This window comes from Ostrea edulis, chromosome 1 (genome assembly GCF_947568905.1).
Source record: "Ostrea edulis chromosome 1, xbOstEdul1.1, whole genome shotgun sequence".
NCBI lineage: Eukaryota > Metazoa > Mollusca > Bivalvia > Ostreida > Ostreidae > Ostrea > Ostrea edulis.
Window position 1 is genome coordinate 107,616,715 of NC_079164.1, and position 15,405 is coordinate 107,632,119.

The window sequence follows — 15,405 nt, forward strand, 5'->3', positions numbered from 1 at the left end:
CTGCACACTTCTGGCATGCAATTTGCGGCACATTTGTCGCAAGTATATTTTTCGTATGAAATTTTTCTCTGGTTCACAGTTTATGGCCAAGTTGCGGTAAACTTCTGGCACACAGTTTGCCGCAAGTTGCGGTACACTTAGCAAGTTGCTACACACGTCTGGCACAGTCTGCTGGAAATGAAGGGATTATACATAAACTGTAATTATAGGAAAACAACATAATATCGATTCAATTTTAAATGATTTACAAAATGGCCTTGAGTAACCTTTATTTAAAAGCAATTTTCCTATTGCTTATTTGTGTGATATATGATCAATACCTATTTAAAAACCTTTGAAATAAGACACCCACCGTAAGCCCTATATCTTGATCAGGTAAACTGTAGTTAAAATCAGTGTGCCAAGAACGCCCAAACAATCGGTATGAAACACACCAGACAGCACTTGACCCAACGATAGGCTGCATTAGCAAACTAGATCGTTATAACGACCATAGAATTTGCGAAATGCTGACTCTAAACGATACTATTGGAACCCCTGCTTCATCAACATGCCTGCCAGCAGCTCTCCCCGACCTAAAAACCGACCACAAGCAGAACAAGCTCCAGCACACCGAACCAGCCGAGAAACACAAACACCACATGCAGGTGACAATGGAATACTGTCACAAAAATATTGGAAGCCGACGACGCTGAAGCCGAAATCATCCTGTCTGTCATAAAGAAGACCTGCCAGTTTGGCGTAAAATATGTACTTTCAGTTAGATATCTAAGTATGAAGCAAACGTGGAGGACTCTGTGGTGTCTTTTATTTCAAGATCACTAGGATATATCAAATCGACAAATGAATGAAACTTATTATTGTTAACAGATAATACGTTGTCTATATATCTAAATGTCGAATTAAAGGCAACAGCAAGACATTTTTCTTCTTACGTAAAAGGTTTTGAATAAATTCTGCCTCATAGGAATATAAAAACAGGTCAGCCAACAAAGGAGCACAATTCGTGCCTATCGGGATTCCAACAGACTGTTGGAAGACATGATCACCAAAGATTACGAAGATATTGTCAATGAGAACTCCAGCATATTTTTTATATCAACTTCAGAGTACTTGTGCGTGGAATTAGAGTGGCGTTTAACAAACTAATTTTTTGATATATATAGAATATCACACTCTAATGTTGATCTCGGACCTGGGATTGGCCCCGAGAGTTGATCTTGGCCCGAGCCCGTAGGGCGAGGGCCGAGATCACTCGAGGGGCAATCCCAGGTCCGAGATCAACATTAGAGTGTGATATTGTTTATATCATATACCTAAAACACAACAAGTTGATAAACATTTTTTTTAAATGGGGGGGGGGGGGGGGGGGGGGGGGGGGGGGGGTATTGACCCAAACATAAATACATGGTATACTGTACAACGATATTTGACTATTTCATTCCTTCAGTGAGTTTACTTTAATAGTTATGTTTCCAGTACTATTGACATTGTGAAACATGCTAAAGTCTGGGTTTTGTAGCTTTATTCCATTGCTGGTCACAATAATTGGATGATTAATCATGGACATCCCATCATGTGGTCTAGAATCTGGACGTTTCAATTAACTGAACTGCTTGGCTGAGAAACTCGTCATATCTATCGCTGTGCTGTTCATGTACATGTATATACTATTAAGCAGCTCCTAGGGGCTTGCTAATGAATACTAAAATTGGAAATAAGTGAATTATTTTTATTTCTTTTTTCGGATTTACCAAACTCGCCCGTTTTCATTATTTCATATAATTTGTAAGAGTTGTAGAACTTTGTTTACGTGGCGTCATCGTATGAACGGGAATGTTTACAGATCTGATGCTGCTATTTATTTGCTTAGGGAATGTTACCTAAAATATACTGAAGTAAGTTTTTTTTTTTTACCGCTTCCATCTGTTTAGCATCTATAAGTCGTTGAAAAACATCGGAAGATATTGTTTCTGCTTTTCTTGTTTTATTGCCAAATTGCTGTAAATTAACATTTTATCTCCATTAGGACCGGGGATTTCTGAAAATGCTTCAGTATCACCCTCCATAATCCTCCTACTGTTATCTGTTGCCTAGAACGTTGATTGTTTTTAAATGAAGTTAAACGTGTTATTGTTCTAAATAAACAATTGTTACTTGGGTTACCCCCCTTTGCTTAGATAATCGCTACAATTTAGCGCTGTTTTTGAAAACGTTTTTATTTAATTTTTCTGCTTAAATTTAAATTTTGTCGTGGAAGTAAGTATTATATTTGAAAAAAAAATTGTGTCTAACATCATTTTTTTCATGTAGTTATGTTAGATTTCAAAAGATTAAAGAAGAAATAGCCATTTGAAATTTGAGGGCGAGACAGCCCCTTGACAACGGGCCGAGACAGAGATTTCTCACATTATCACTAGTGTGAGATCGACTTTACCCATGTGAGACAGCCATGTGAGATTTTTCTGTCTCACACTGCTGCGACGTCATTTGATTGTAACGTCATATATTTTCTATGATTTACGTTACACGGTGAAGATTTACGTTACACAGTGAAGTAAAAATATTTTGCATTGTTATCTTTAAATTTTAATGTAGTATAGCTTTCTGGTGGACAACCTTGGGGTTTTTAGTTTACACTTACAGTGTAAACCATTTTCGGGTATGCTCTTTCTGCCTATCTAATTAGTTTTTGCATCGAAGTTCAAATGAGGATTTTGATAATCTAAAATTTTCTGAAAGATCCTAATTTTATGCACTAAACTGTAGTTAAAATGTGAGAAAAATAATCCTTCATTATTTACTCGTGTGGGATAGGGACATTCCACCTCTGGAACAAGATTCGCTGTCTAGGACTCGGCAAAGCCTCGTCCAAGACTGCGAATCTTGTCCCCTCGGTGGAATTTCCCTATCTCACACTCGTACTAATGAAGGATTCTATTAATCTCGGCCCTTAGGGCGAGACAGCCCTACCTACTTGCAGCTGTCTCATCCTAGCCAAAATAGGTGTATCAGGGCTGATACACTACTAGGTATATGATATAATGTATATATTCTGAGTGATCTTGATGAAAGGTAAAGATAACGAACAGTGATCAATTTCATAACTTCTATAAGCAATACAAAATAGATAGTTGGGCAAACACGAACCCCTGGACACACCAGGGGTGGGATCAGGTGCCCAGGAGGAGTAAGCATCCCCTGTCGACCTGTCACACCCGCCGTGAGCCCCATATCCTGATCAGGTAAACGGATATTCCGTAGTCAAAATAAGTGTGTTAAGAAGAACGGCCTAACGATCGGTATGAAACACGTCAGACAGCATTTGACCCAATGATAGGTTGTATTGACGAACTAGATCGTTATAACGACCATAGAATTTGCGAAATGCTGACTTCAATCGAGACTGTTGAAACCCCTGTACCATCAACTTGTTTGTCAGTAGCTTGCCTCAATTTAAAAACTGACTATACGCAGAACAAGCTCTTGCGTATCGAATCAGTTGAGATATATAAACACCATATGCAGGTGATAATCGAATATTGCTACATAAATATAGGAAGTTGACGATGGAGAAGCTGAAATCATCCCGTTTGCCATACAGACGAGTTGTCAGTTTGCCGTTAATGTCTACTTTCAATCAAATATCTAAGTATGAAACAGATGTGGACGACTCTGTGGTGTCTTTTATTTCGAGCTCACAGGGATATATCGAATCGACATATGAATGAAAGTTATTAATAGACAAAACATCGTCGATGTATCTAAATGTCGAATTGAATGCCACAGCAAGATATTTTTTCTTCTCGCCTAGAAATTTTTGAATAAATTCTGTTTCATATGAATATAGAAACAGGTCAGCTAACAAAGGAACACAATTCATACCCATGGGAATTCCAACAGACTGTTGGAAAACTTGATCACCAAAGACCACGAAGATATTGTCAATGAGGAACTCTAGCATATTTTTTTTATTTCAACTTCAGAGTACTTGTGCGTGGAATCAGAGTGGTATTTAACAAAGTAAGTTTTTGGATGACTCATCGCTAGATATGAATATTTCCTTTTCCCATTTTTGTTGAAGAAGCAACTGTCTATGATGTCAAAAAGTCTAGTCTTTAATTTATCGTGAGGAATGGTCGTGTATAGTGTTGAAAAGTAATAGGTTTTGATGTTATTGATTTGGGAAAGGTTTTGTAATTTCAAGTTTGCTAAAAGTTCTCTAGAAGTTTTTAGAATCCACATTTGATTAACACTACTTCTGGCATATGTAGTCGCACAGTAAGTTTGAAGTTTCTCCTTCACAGCTGTAAATATTTTCGTGAGGAGCAAAGATAGGGGCTTGGTAAAGCACTTACTGGATCCAGCATTGTATCTTTGTAAGGGTTTTTATGTAGTTTAGGAATCCAGTATAGGTACAGTAACTCATATTCATTCGACCCATTGACTGGGATATTAAATGTGTCTAAAACTGAAGCATGGTTTCGAAGAATTTCATCTTTTGAAAGGGGAGTTGGAGTATAAGTACGATTACCAAAAGTAGAATTAATGCCAAGTTCGTTTAAAATACAGTTGTAATTATGAGCCTTACAAACAAAGACAATGTTGTTACTAGCTTTGTCAGTTGGAACCAAAACATATTCCTCATGTAACCTATCTAATTCTTTTATCACTTCTGGTTTACTAAACGCAGAAGGATAGATGGTACGTACTTTTGTTTTAATATGTCTAATGCGGGATTTTAATATTCCTCATATACTTTTAACCCATTATGACAATGTATCAAGTTCTTTTTCACATGTAGCCTATCGTCTGGCATAATCTTCGACAGAATTCATAATAGAGATGAAGTTCTGTGGCCAATTAACAGACCGAGGTTCTCTGTATTTAGGACCTTTTAGAATAAGTGATTTGAGATCCTCATTTTCAACTATATCAATATCACTAGTAATGACATGTCCAGCTCGACTATAGTTGAAAGAAGATGAAGAACAAGAACACGTTGATGGATTACGTATAAGATGGTCTATATCTAGACACTGCAAAGTTTGTTTATTATTAAAAAGTTTGGATGCAATAATAAAAGTATAGCTGTAGGAAATACTGGGTGTAGACTTGAACTTGAGATAAGTTGGAATACACGACTGAACCCTTTTATGACGAAGAATATTGCTTATGTTGACGGCATCTATTCCTTTGTTTGTAAATTGGAGCTTAAGGAACTGGCGGCATGATTTGGAAGGAATATCGTCCATGACCCGTGCTTGTTTAAAAAGCCTGTGATTGGCAACATCCATAATCATAGAGTTCAGTCTATATTCAGGTGTTGAAAAATCCAAGTATAGACTAGCTGTAGCTTCTTCAAATAACGTATGTAAAACTCTCAATGGAACAGAGTAAAGTTTTGTACGAATATGATGTGGACCTAATTGTCTGTTGACGTAAGGCAAAAGTTAATCAATCGTGACATCATTTATACTTGGTCTTTTATATGAACGATGTCCATGACTGCGTTTTCGTCTTTGAGTATTGGGAAAGAGTCCCATCACGTTAACGTTATTTCCTTGTGGACTAGTCAAATTTCCCACATCATATACATTATCATTGCATCCATATGGAAATGCAGTGCCCAAGGTCCTGATCCAGTTATCTTCTCGTTGTCTAGTGATCTTCTCGTTGTCTACGAAAAGGGGTGTTTAATTTTGGATTGTTTGTGTGATGGTAATTTTTCTCTCTCCAAACTCCTTACCCTCATAGACAAGATGGAATGGTCCGGTGCATTAAAATGCTTGCAAAGAAGTTGGTTACCACCATAATTTATTTGAAATATGTACCCCAATATTCCTTATTAAGTGAACCCTTGGTTTCTCCCACATAAATGAAGCCACACAGGTTCCACTCAAAAGTGTAGAGAACGTTAGAAGATTTACAAGTCAAATTATCAAAAGTTTTCGTAGAGAAACTACGTCCAGTGAGAACTATTAAATGAATTTTTATTGATCAGTATATCACAAGTTTTGCAATTGTTTGCAGAACATTTTGAGATTGAACACATGGGGTCTGAAAAGGAATTATCAAAAATATCTCTTAAAGGAACATAACAGTCTTTAATTTGGGAAAAGGAATGTTGGTTTCTGTACCAAAGCTGACGATTGTACATAAGACAAATCTTTGATATATCGAAGGATAATCCAAGGGACACCAACCGATGTGTAGGAGCTTGTGTCCCTTAAAAACTCCACAGAGTGACACCTTTTTATACTGGGCGACCTGTCAGCCAGTATTGTATAGTTATTGTGTATATTCATGAAGGAACAAATGTCGAGCGACAAGCATCATCGGGGACAGACTGTCCACCAGCAGAGATACAAGCTCGATGTTTAAATGAAAGGTGAAGATAACGAACAGTGATCAATCTCATAACTCCTATAAGCAATACAAAATAGATAGTTGGGCAAACACGGACCCCTGGACACATCAGAGGTGGAATCAGGTGCCTGCGGTTGTTTGTATTATGTTGTCCCAGCCAATTAATTTTGTATATCTTGGTCTATTACGTCATTTTGTTTGAACTTTGTTTATTATTTCATTAGTTTGATCATGATGATAAATGACATGTTCACTTAAAATATTGTGTTATTTCATTAGACACTTCAATGATTATCCAGTAACAAAAACTGAGGTACGAGGTTTTGCTCTTATATATAGGTTTTTCTATTTCAAAATTGCGGAATATAAATATATTAGACATGTTACATTGTGGTTTTATTCTACAAGGTCCTGATGATATCAAACAAGTTTACGTCTTGCGATTATTTCTTTTGAACATGTTTTTCAGATATCTTTAATTCTGATAAATGGATTTTGTCCTGGACAAGCTTGGATTCTCAATTACAGGAACTGGCCGACAAAATCCCATAAGTTTGTATGGAATCAAAAGCCGATAATACAAGAAAGCATTATTCAGCTGCATTCAATAATTTTTTGTAAGTAATGCTCTAATTATTAGATTTCTTCACTTCTTGCTTCAGATTATGTTTCATCGTATATATGATAAAACTTACCTATTCTTGTAATTCAGTAAATACAAGAGATGAAGCTTTTATAGGGACTTTGGTGGGTACATAAATCATCTGGGTTCGTCGGATCTCGCAATTCTCACCAAGGAAGATGTCACCTACTCCAACAAGTTAGAGCCTCGGTTAACGTTGCTTATATACCTCGTTACGCGGCGTGAACCTCTAGCATGCTGAAGTACTGGTCACCGATTAAACAAAAAGAACCTATTTTACATGAAATTCTCAAAAGTATATTTGTATTGTTCAGAAGTGAAACATGTACTGTAATTCATTAGACTTGCATGTATGTGCACCTTAAGCTTCGTGGGATTTTGAGGTTTTTGGAATTAATTAATATATGAGAATATGGGGCAAAATATTTTTGGATGATCATGTTGTATGTCCTCCTCCAATCACCAGAGAGTATTTTGGGAAAGCAATAATCAACACTGATTCAGATAATATTTTCACGTATTTTGATAAAACGTTTGGATTGTGAATCCCTTTCTGGGCCGTAAACCTGACTGAAGACTGCACGTTTGTCAACGCCAAATCAAAAGCAGGAATAAGGATTAGAAAAGTCTTTCATTAATAGCTCTGATTTGGCGACCAAGCATTTCTAATTACGAAAGGATTTAATTTGTTTGGGTTAGTAGAGGTAATGGTGAATTGCATTTATTTATCTTTATCATTCTGTAATGAGAATCTGTCTGGTGGGAACATACGGCATATCGGGTTACGCTTAAAATTGAACTAGTGTATCAATAAATAGAAATTCATCCTTTCAGCCCGTTAAGACCACCCAACACACAGTATGTACATTCTAACATAAAAAGAGTAAACATGTGAATTCCGCCTGTACGATGCTCTTATCACTTGGTCTGGTACACCATTCAAGGCCATTTGTCGCCCTGCCTATTCTGAAACTGTAGGTAGAGAAGTTTTCCTGCTCACCTATTGATGTAAGTCTTTCTGGAGAACTTTGGGATGAAGAGGGATGAGCTCCCAAATAATTCTTCATGGATCGAACAGGACACAATGCTGTCTCGGACACTTTGGAAATGATGAATGTGGTTTTGCGCACAGTTTGATCTGTTTTAGAATGGCAAATAGTTATTTGGATGTGTGATAATTGTATCTAAACCCTGATGTTTTGAAGTTATATATGTAGTGGGAATGTCTGGCCTGAGGGAAGGGCCAAGGTAAACTCCCTCAGTATATCGGATGGGTAATTTGACTGCGAGTATCAGTTGCACTGCATATTGAACGTTTAAATCCTTCCATAGCTTTGGTTATTGTATCAGAAATGACTGTAGTATCTTGCAAGCATTTTAATTTGTGGTAAGGAAAGTGCATGTAGGTTAAGTTCGATTGTATTTGCTGATAGGCTTTGTATTGACAGGTAAGCAACAAATCTAAGGATTACACCTGTAGGTATGGGCCATTTTCTTTGAGATCGATATCGTATTTTCTAAGACATTCATTAACATTTTTGAGAGAAATGCTGTAAGCCTGGTTAGAGTCACGTGATAAGGATGTATAATCAAGCATTTGAATTTTGGTGTGCACGTTCTGTAGGCCACTGTTTTGTACCTGATACCAGCTGGCGGAATGTTTTCCACTGTAAACGAGAAATGCAAGCTGCTATTACACAAAAGTGTTTGTTTAGAGGAGATATGCTTTGCTTTTATTGTTATATATTGAAGGATAATGAGGCGGTTTGATTAAAATTATCCCCGTCTAAGAAGAGGGGGTATTTTTAATCAGACTTGGTAATATTGATAACTCTAACAATCTTCATAACTCTGTTAGATTTGGATGTGGAAATGTTCAGAACTTAGACAACAGCCTTGTTATCGATGTGGAAGAGGTATGATACGTTTGTCATGCCAAATTGCGATTGCCGTAGAGACAGGAAATAGTTCCAAGAATGTCATATATCGCAAGACTGCATCCAGCCTATAGGCCATTTTGAGTGAGCCCAACTTTCCGAGAAAAACATTCCAAATCCCCCATTTTGGACCTATCAATTAAAATTTAACATTGATATATAAAAAAGCCAAAGGTGCACAGATTAGGTCCCACGCGAAAACTTTTCGACATAGCATAGGGTCGCGCATATGGTCGATTAAATTATCATTTGTGTACTTATTTTACCTTGCTGTCGATATCGACGACATCGATGATATCGTATCGATATCGAATCAATATTGTTAAACAATTCTTTATGACTGTCCTAGCTACTATTTTCTTTACACTTGTGTATACATTTCGCTATGTTGCACTAAATGAGTTCCTCTTGCTGTCGATATCGTATCGATATCGAATCGTTACCGTTTCAAGATTTTGTTGTGACATTCTACCAACTATATTTCTTCATTGCTGTTTGTCTGTTTATAAATCTAACACTGACTGAGATTCCCTTATTGTCGATATCGACGATATCGTGTCGATATCGAATCATGATTGTAAAACAAATGGTTGTGTATGCCCTTGTCTGCATCATTCTGATAATTGTGCAGATGTTTAAGTAATTTGCGTTAACAAAGTATCCCTTGCTGTCGATATCGACGATATCATGTCAATATCGAACCATGATATTTATAAGTTTTTTGTGATCATCCTTGCCACTGTTTTTCTTTTTATAGATGTGCATGTGTTTAAGCATTCTAAATTGATTAAGTTTCTATAACTGTCGATATCGACAATATCATGTCGATATCGAATCAGGATTGGTAAGCAGTTGGTTGTGAAGTTTTTTGCTACTGTGCAAGGTGAAGATAACGAACAGTGATCAATCTCATAACTCCTACAAGCAATACAAAATAGATAGTTGGGCAAACACGGACCCCTGGACACACCAGAGGTGGGATCAGGTGCCTAGGAGGAGTAAGCATCCCCTGTTGACCGGTCACACCCGCCGTGAGCCCCATATCCTGATCAGGTAAACGGAGTTATCCGCAGTCAAAATCAGTGTGCCAAGAACGGCTTAACAATCGGTATGAAACACGTCAGACAGTATTTGACCCAATGCGAGGTTGTATTGACGAACTAGATCGTTATAACGACCATAGAATTTGCGAAATGCTGACTTCAATCGAGACTGTTGAAATCCCTGTACCATCAACTTGTTTGTCAGTAGCTTACCTCGATTTAAAAACTGACTATACCCAGAACAAGCTCTTGCATATCGAATCAGTTGAGATATATAAACACCATATGCAGGTGATAATGGAATATTGCTACATAAATGTGGGAAGTTGACGATGGAGAAGCTGAAATCATCCCGTTTGTCATACAGTTGAGTTGTTAGTTTGCCGTTAATGTCTACTTTCAATAAAATATCTAAGTAAACTTGTGCTTATGATTAGACATATCGCATTGCCCAAGTTTTCCTAATTGTCGATATCGACGATATCACATTGATATCGAACTCCTATCATTTGAAAAGTCCTTTTTGTACTTGGGGTTAAATCTAAAAATCTGCATGAACCTCGGGCAGAATTCTTAATAAATTCACGAAACACGATCGATATCGATACAATATCGGAACAGTTTTGTCGATATCAGTATTTTTACTCTAGGATGGGTCCAGACCAGCTATATCTTTTAATGTTAATACACATATTACATTATGTAAAACCTTTCATCAGTGTATGCACTTTTGAGGGCATGGAAGTTTTAAGAACACATCTGGTTTTATACTGTTGCTGAACATTAGAATTTAGCTTAGATATTCAGAACAGGAAATTTTGTCTAGATTTCATAGCCCTTGGGAGTATTGATACTTTTTACTAGTACTCAGGTGACTGGTAAGGCCTATGGGCCTCTTGTTCCAGTATGTAAATGCATTACATAATTGATTCTCTACCTTAAATATTTCAGTTTGTTTATATTTCATCTGGATCCATGATGGTTAACATATTTTAAAGCAACCCGGTCATTTCTGTTCTTGAATCAATTTTTCATGATGGTGCTATTAATGTAATGTTAATCACTGATTGTAAATAATGACATTTTACTTTATTTTTTTACACAGATATTATGATATAATAACATAAATAAAGTCTAGTAAAGTTCTTTCTTCTCCAGGTGGTCGGAGAGAACACTTGTCCTTAGCAAACATACTACAGTTTGTGACAGGAGCTGATGAGGAGCCACTACTGGGGTCAAAAATCCCACCCACTATCCAGTTTCCAGAAGTCATGAACTCATTCATTCCAACTGCCAACACATTCATCAACTCTCTCCAGCTTCCAAGACCAAAACCAGACTTAAATGTGAACTTTCCTTTAGATGAAAAGCTATTTGAATTATATGATTATGCTTTCTTAAAACTCTTTTATGGACTGCGTTAAGTTTTTAACAAATTTTTAGTCATTCTCTATCACCCAATCAAGTCTCAATTTTTTAATTTTAATGTAACACAATTATACATGTATTACCACATACTTATTACAAAAAATTCTACAGTTTGTATGTAGGTTCCATGGGTACAGCTTTAGGGGATGTGTTACATAAAACTTGCTGAATTTAAAAGAAATTTCTTACATCAATATAAAGTAATCTTTATATATAGTGAAGAACTAGTAAAGTGCACTGGTCTGGGTCAGGAGAGGACTATTTTTAGTGCAAAGTATGATGTAAATTTACACAATGTATCTTAAAAGATCTTCCTTCAAAATGTGTAGTAAGAACCTGACCAATTAATATGAAAGCATTCTTGTATAATAATGCACATTCAAGTTAGTTCAAATATTGGTACCAGGGGAGTTGATGAGGCCACAATAGAATTTCAAAGTTAAATGTATAGACAACCTTTGAAAAGATTTAAAAACACTTATTGTAAGTTTTTCAGTTTGGCTACTGGTAAAATGACTATAATGTAAAACATAATGCTATTTAATTCTGTGCTTAGTGATTTTACTAATCATGGTGCAGTAATTGTTTAGAATTTGCAATATGATTATATTTTTAGCTCACCTGAGCTGAAAGCTCAAGTGAGCTTTTCTGATCACCCGTAGTCCGGCGTCCGGCCGTCTGTAAACTTAACATTTTTGACTTCTTCTCAAAAACCACTGGGCCAATTTCAAACAAAGTTGGCACAAAACATCCTTAGGTAAAGGGAATTCTAAATTGTTGAAATAAAGGGCCGGGCCACCTTCCAAGGGGAGATAATCAAGAAAGGGTAAAAATAAAGTAGGATCATTAAAAAATCTTCTCAAATATAACCCCCCGGGGTTGGATGGGGCCACAATAGGGGATCAAATTTTTATATACAAATATATAGGGAAAATCTTTAAAAATCTTCTTCTCAAGAACCACTGAGCCAGAAAAGCTGATTTTTACATGAAAACTTTCTGACATAGTTCAGATTCAAGTTTTTCAAATCATGGCCCCCGGGGGTAGGATGGGGCCACAAGGGGGGATCAAAGTTTTACATAGAAATATATAGGAAAAATCTTTAAAAATCTTCTTCTCAAGAACCATTGGGCCAAAGAAGTTGACATTTACATGGAAGCTTTGTGATATAGTGTAGATTCAAGTTTGCAAAAATCATGGCCTCCAGGGGTAGGTTGGGGCCATAATGGGGACTAAGGTTTTACATGCACATATATATGGAAAGTCTTCGGATATGGGTCAAGGTGATTCAGGTGAGCAATGTGGCCCATGGGCCTCTTGTTAACTCATCTGAGTCGAAGGTTCGAGTGAGCTTTTCTGATCGAAATTTGTCAGTTGTCTGTCTACATCGTCGTAAACTTTTTACATTTTCCTCTTCTTCTCCAGAACTATTGGGCTAATTTCAACCAAACTTGGCACAAAACACCATTTGGTAAAGGGGATTCAATTTTGTTCAAATGAAGGGCCATGCCTCTCTCTCGGGGAGATAATCACAAAAATGCAAAAATAGGGTGGGGTCATTTAAAAATCGTCTTCTCAAGAACCACTGGCAGGGCAAAAACTGTCCAAAATCATTTATTTTCAAAAATCCTTTCTTTACAACTACACATCTACGTGTATATGAAAAGCAGGAACGCCTCCACCAAAATTATAAATTCATAATACCCTGGATAGTAGTTTTTGACTCAATTTATTATCAGTAGCAATAAAGATGATGTTATTTAAATGTTTTACACAAATTTCATAATCACAGGGGTAGGGATTTTTGTTTGAGGGTGGGACCAACATTATCATATTGATTATTGTCTTTACTTCGTAAATTTTACTGAAACTGTATAAAAACTAAATGTATAATAAAAAACAGCAGAAAAGTACGTACTAATTTTGAATTTCATAACAAGGGTTGTGACTCGAGAGCTGGTCCAAAATAGCCGTATAGTGGGTTGGTAACAAGCCATCCGATGCTATTTTGTAACAATTTAATCCTTCATGTTATAATGGGGAATCGCCCCATATGGTGTACTTCTGTTTTGGGCAGTATGTGGTTGTCTATATTGTAGCAGGTCGAAGATTGTTTTGCCTTTACATTTAACATGTGTATTATTGTCAATGCCACATGTAATTGAAATCCATAACTTATGAATTTTTGTATTCTATATCTTGCCATAAGTTACAGGTATAACTCTGTCTCAAAGTCCTTCTAGTCAAAAGTCTGGTCATTTTGTACTTGTAACATTTTTGCCCTTGGTGCGAATTACCATATATGTTTTCTTAATTATTTAGTGATTATGTGTATATATGTTTACATTTTGTCATTTATTGAATTAATAAATGACAATTATAATCACCTTCATCTGGTGTTCACGTATGTTGACAGACATAAATCATATAATATGTAGTATTTCAGTAGTATGGGCAGTTTTGGGGTAATTTATGTTTGAAGAGCACATCTTGTTTAATCCTGTTGCCGAATATTAGAATTTAGCTTTGATATGCTGAAGAAAAATTCCTCTAGATTTCATGGCCCTTGGGACTAATGATTCTTTTAACTGATAAGACCTTTGGGCCTCTTGTTTTATACTCGTCTTTAAATCGGACATATTATGGTACTGTAATGTCTTTGTCTGCATGTTTGTCCCCCCCAACTCCAACCTAAGTTTTCATGTTACAAAGTTCTTGTATATGTTACAGAACGTTTGTATGAGTATTGAAGATTTGCATTACATTAAGACTAGGAATTTTTTTAACTCACCTGAGCCAAAGGCTCAAGTGAGCTTTTCTCTTCAAAATTTGTCCGTTGTCTGGCATCGGCGTAAACTTCACGTTTTCATTCTCTTCTCCAGAACCACTGGGGCAATTTCAACCAAACTTGGCACAAAGCATCCTTGGGGTAAAGGGCTTTCAAGTTTGTTCGAATGAAGGGCCATGCCTCCTTCAAAGGGGAGATAATCACAAAAATAGGGTGGGGTTATTCAAAAACTTCTTCTCAAGAACCACTGGGCTGAAATTGACAGGAAAGCTTCCTGACATAATGTAGATTCAGTTTGTTCAAATCATGGCCCCTGGGAGTAGGTTGTGACCACAATAAGGGATCAAAGTTTTACATTGGAATAAATAGGGAAAATCTTTATAAAAATTCTTCTCAAGAACCACTGGGCCAGAATAGCCGAGATTTACGTGAAAGCTTCCTGATATAGTGCAGATTCACGCTTGTAAAAATCATGGTCCCCGGTGGCAGATTGGGGCCACAGTATGGACCACAGTTTTAAATGCAAATATATAGGGAAAATCTTTAGGTATGGGCCAAGGTGACTGGTGAGCAATGTGGCCCATGGGCCTCTTGTTTAATTTGTGAGAAAAATTGCAGGGTTTTGAATTACGTAGTTTGCCTGTTTAACTCCTCCTAAAATGAGTAAGTTAAAAAACATCATACAAATTTAATGTGTTGGTATTAAAGAGCAGCAAATTGCAAGAGTTTTCATTTTCCCCATTTTGAGAAAATAACTGCTTGCTAAACTTCGTCATTTTAGATGAAATATTACTTAAGGATACAAGTGTTTTTTTTTTGCTTCAAATATGTAGTGAAGTATCACTTTTTTATGCACCTTGTACATGTAAAGACCATCACATGGTTGTGCAAGGCAGCTTTCAGCAACAGGCTTCATTTTGATGCAAGATATATTTTTTGTCCATTCATAATAAATTTTCATATTCATGTATATTTCAGACATGTTTCATACTGTTTTTTTAAAAATCTTTTAAAGAGCAATATGGTCATTTGGTCTCTTCTTTATTTGTACATTTATAATTGATAGGAAGCACAAGTATTTAAGTTATTAGTGTTTAAGATTTTTTATATTAACTAAAAAAAACTTGTCATAATTGGGGGGGGGGGGTAAATAACTTACTGACAATTAATTGAACTTTTTAATGCCAATACAAGTAC

General features: G+C 36.4%; 1 protein-coding gene across 1 annotated transcript in view; it reads left to right on the forward strand.

The window, feature by feature from the left end:
- The window catches only part of LOC125666820 (receptor-interacting serine/threonine-protein kinase 1-like), a 542,042-nt gene that overhangs the window by 247,787 nt on the left and 278,850 nt on the right, over nt 1-15,405 (forward strand). The window lies entirely within an intron of this gene.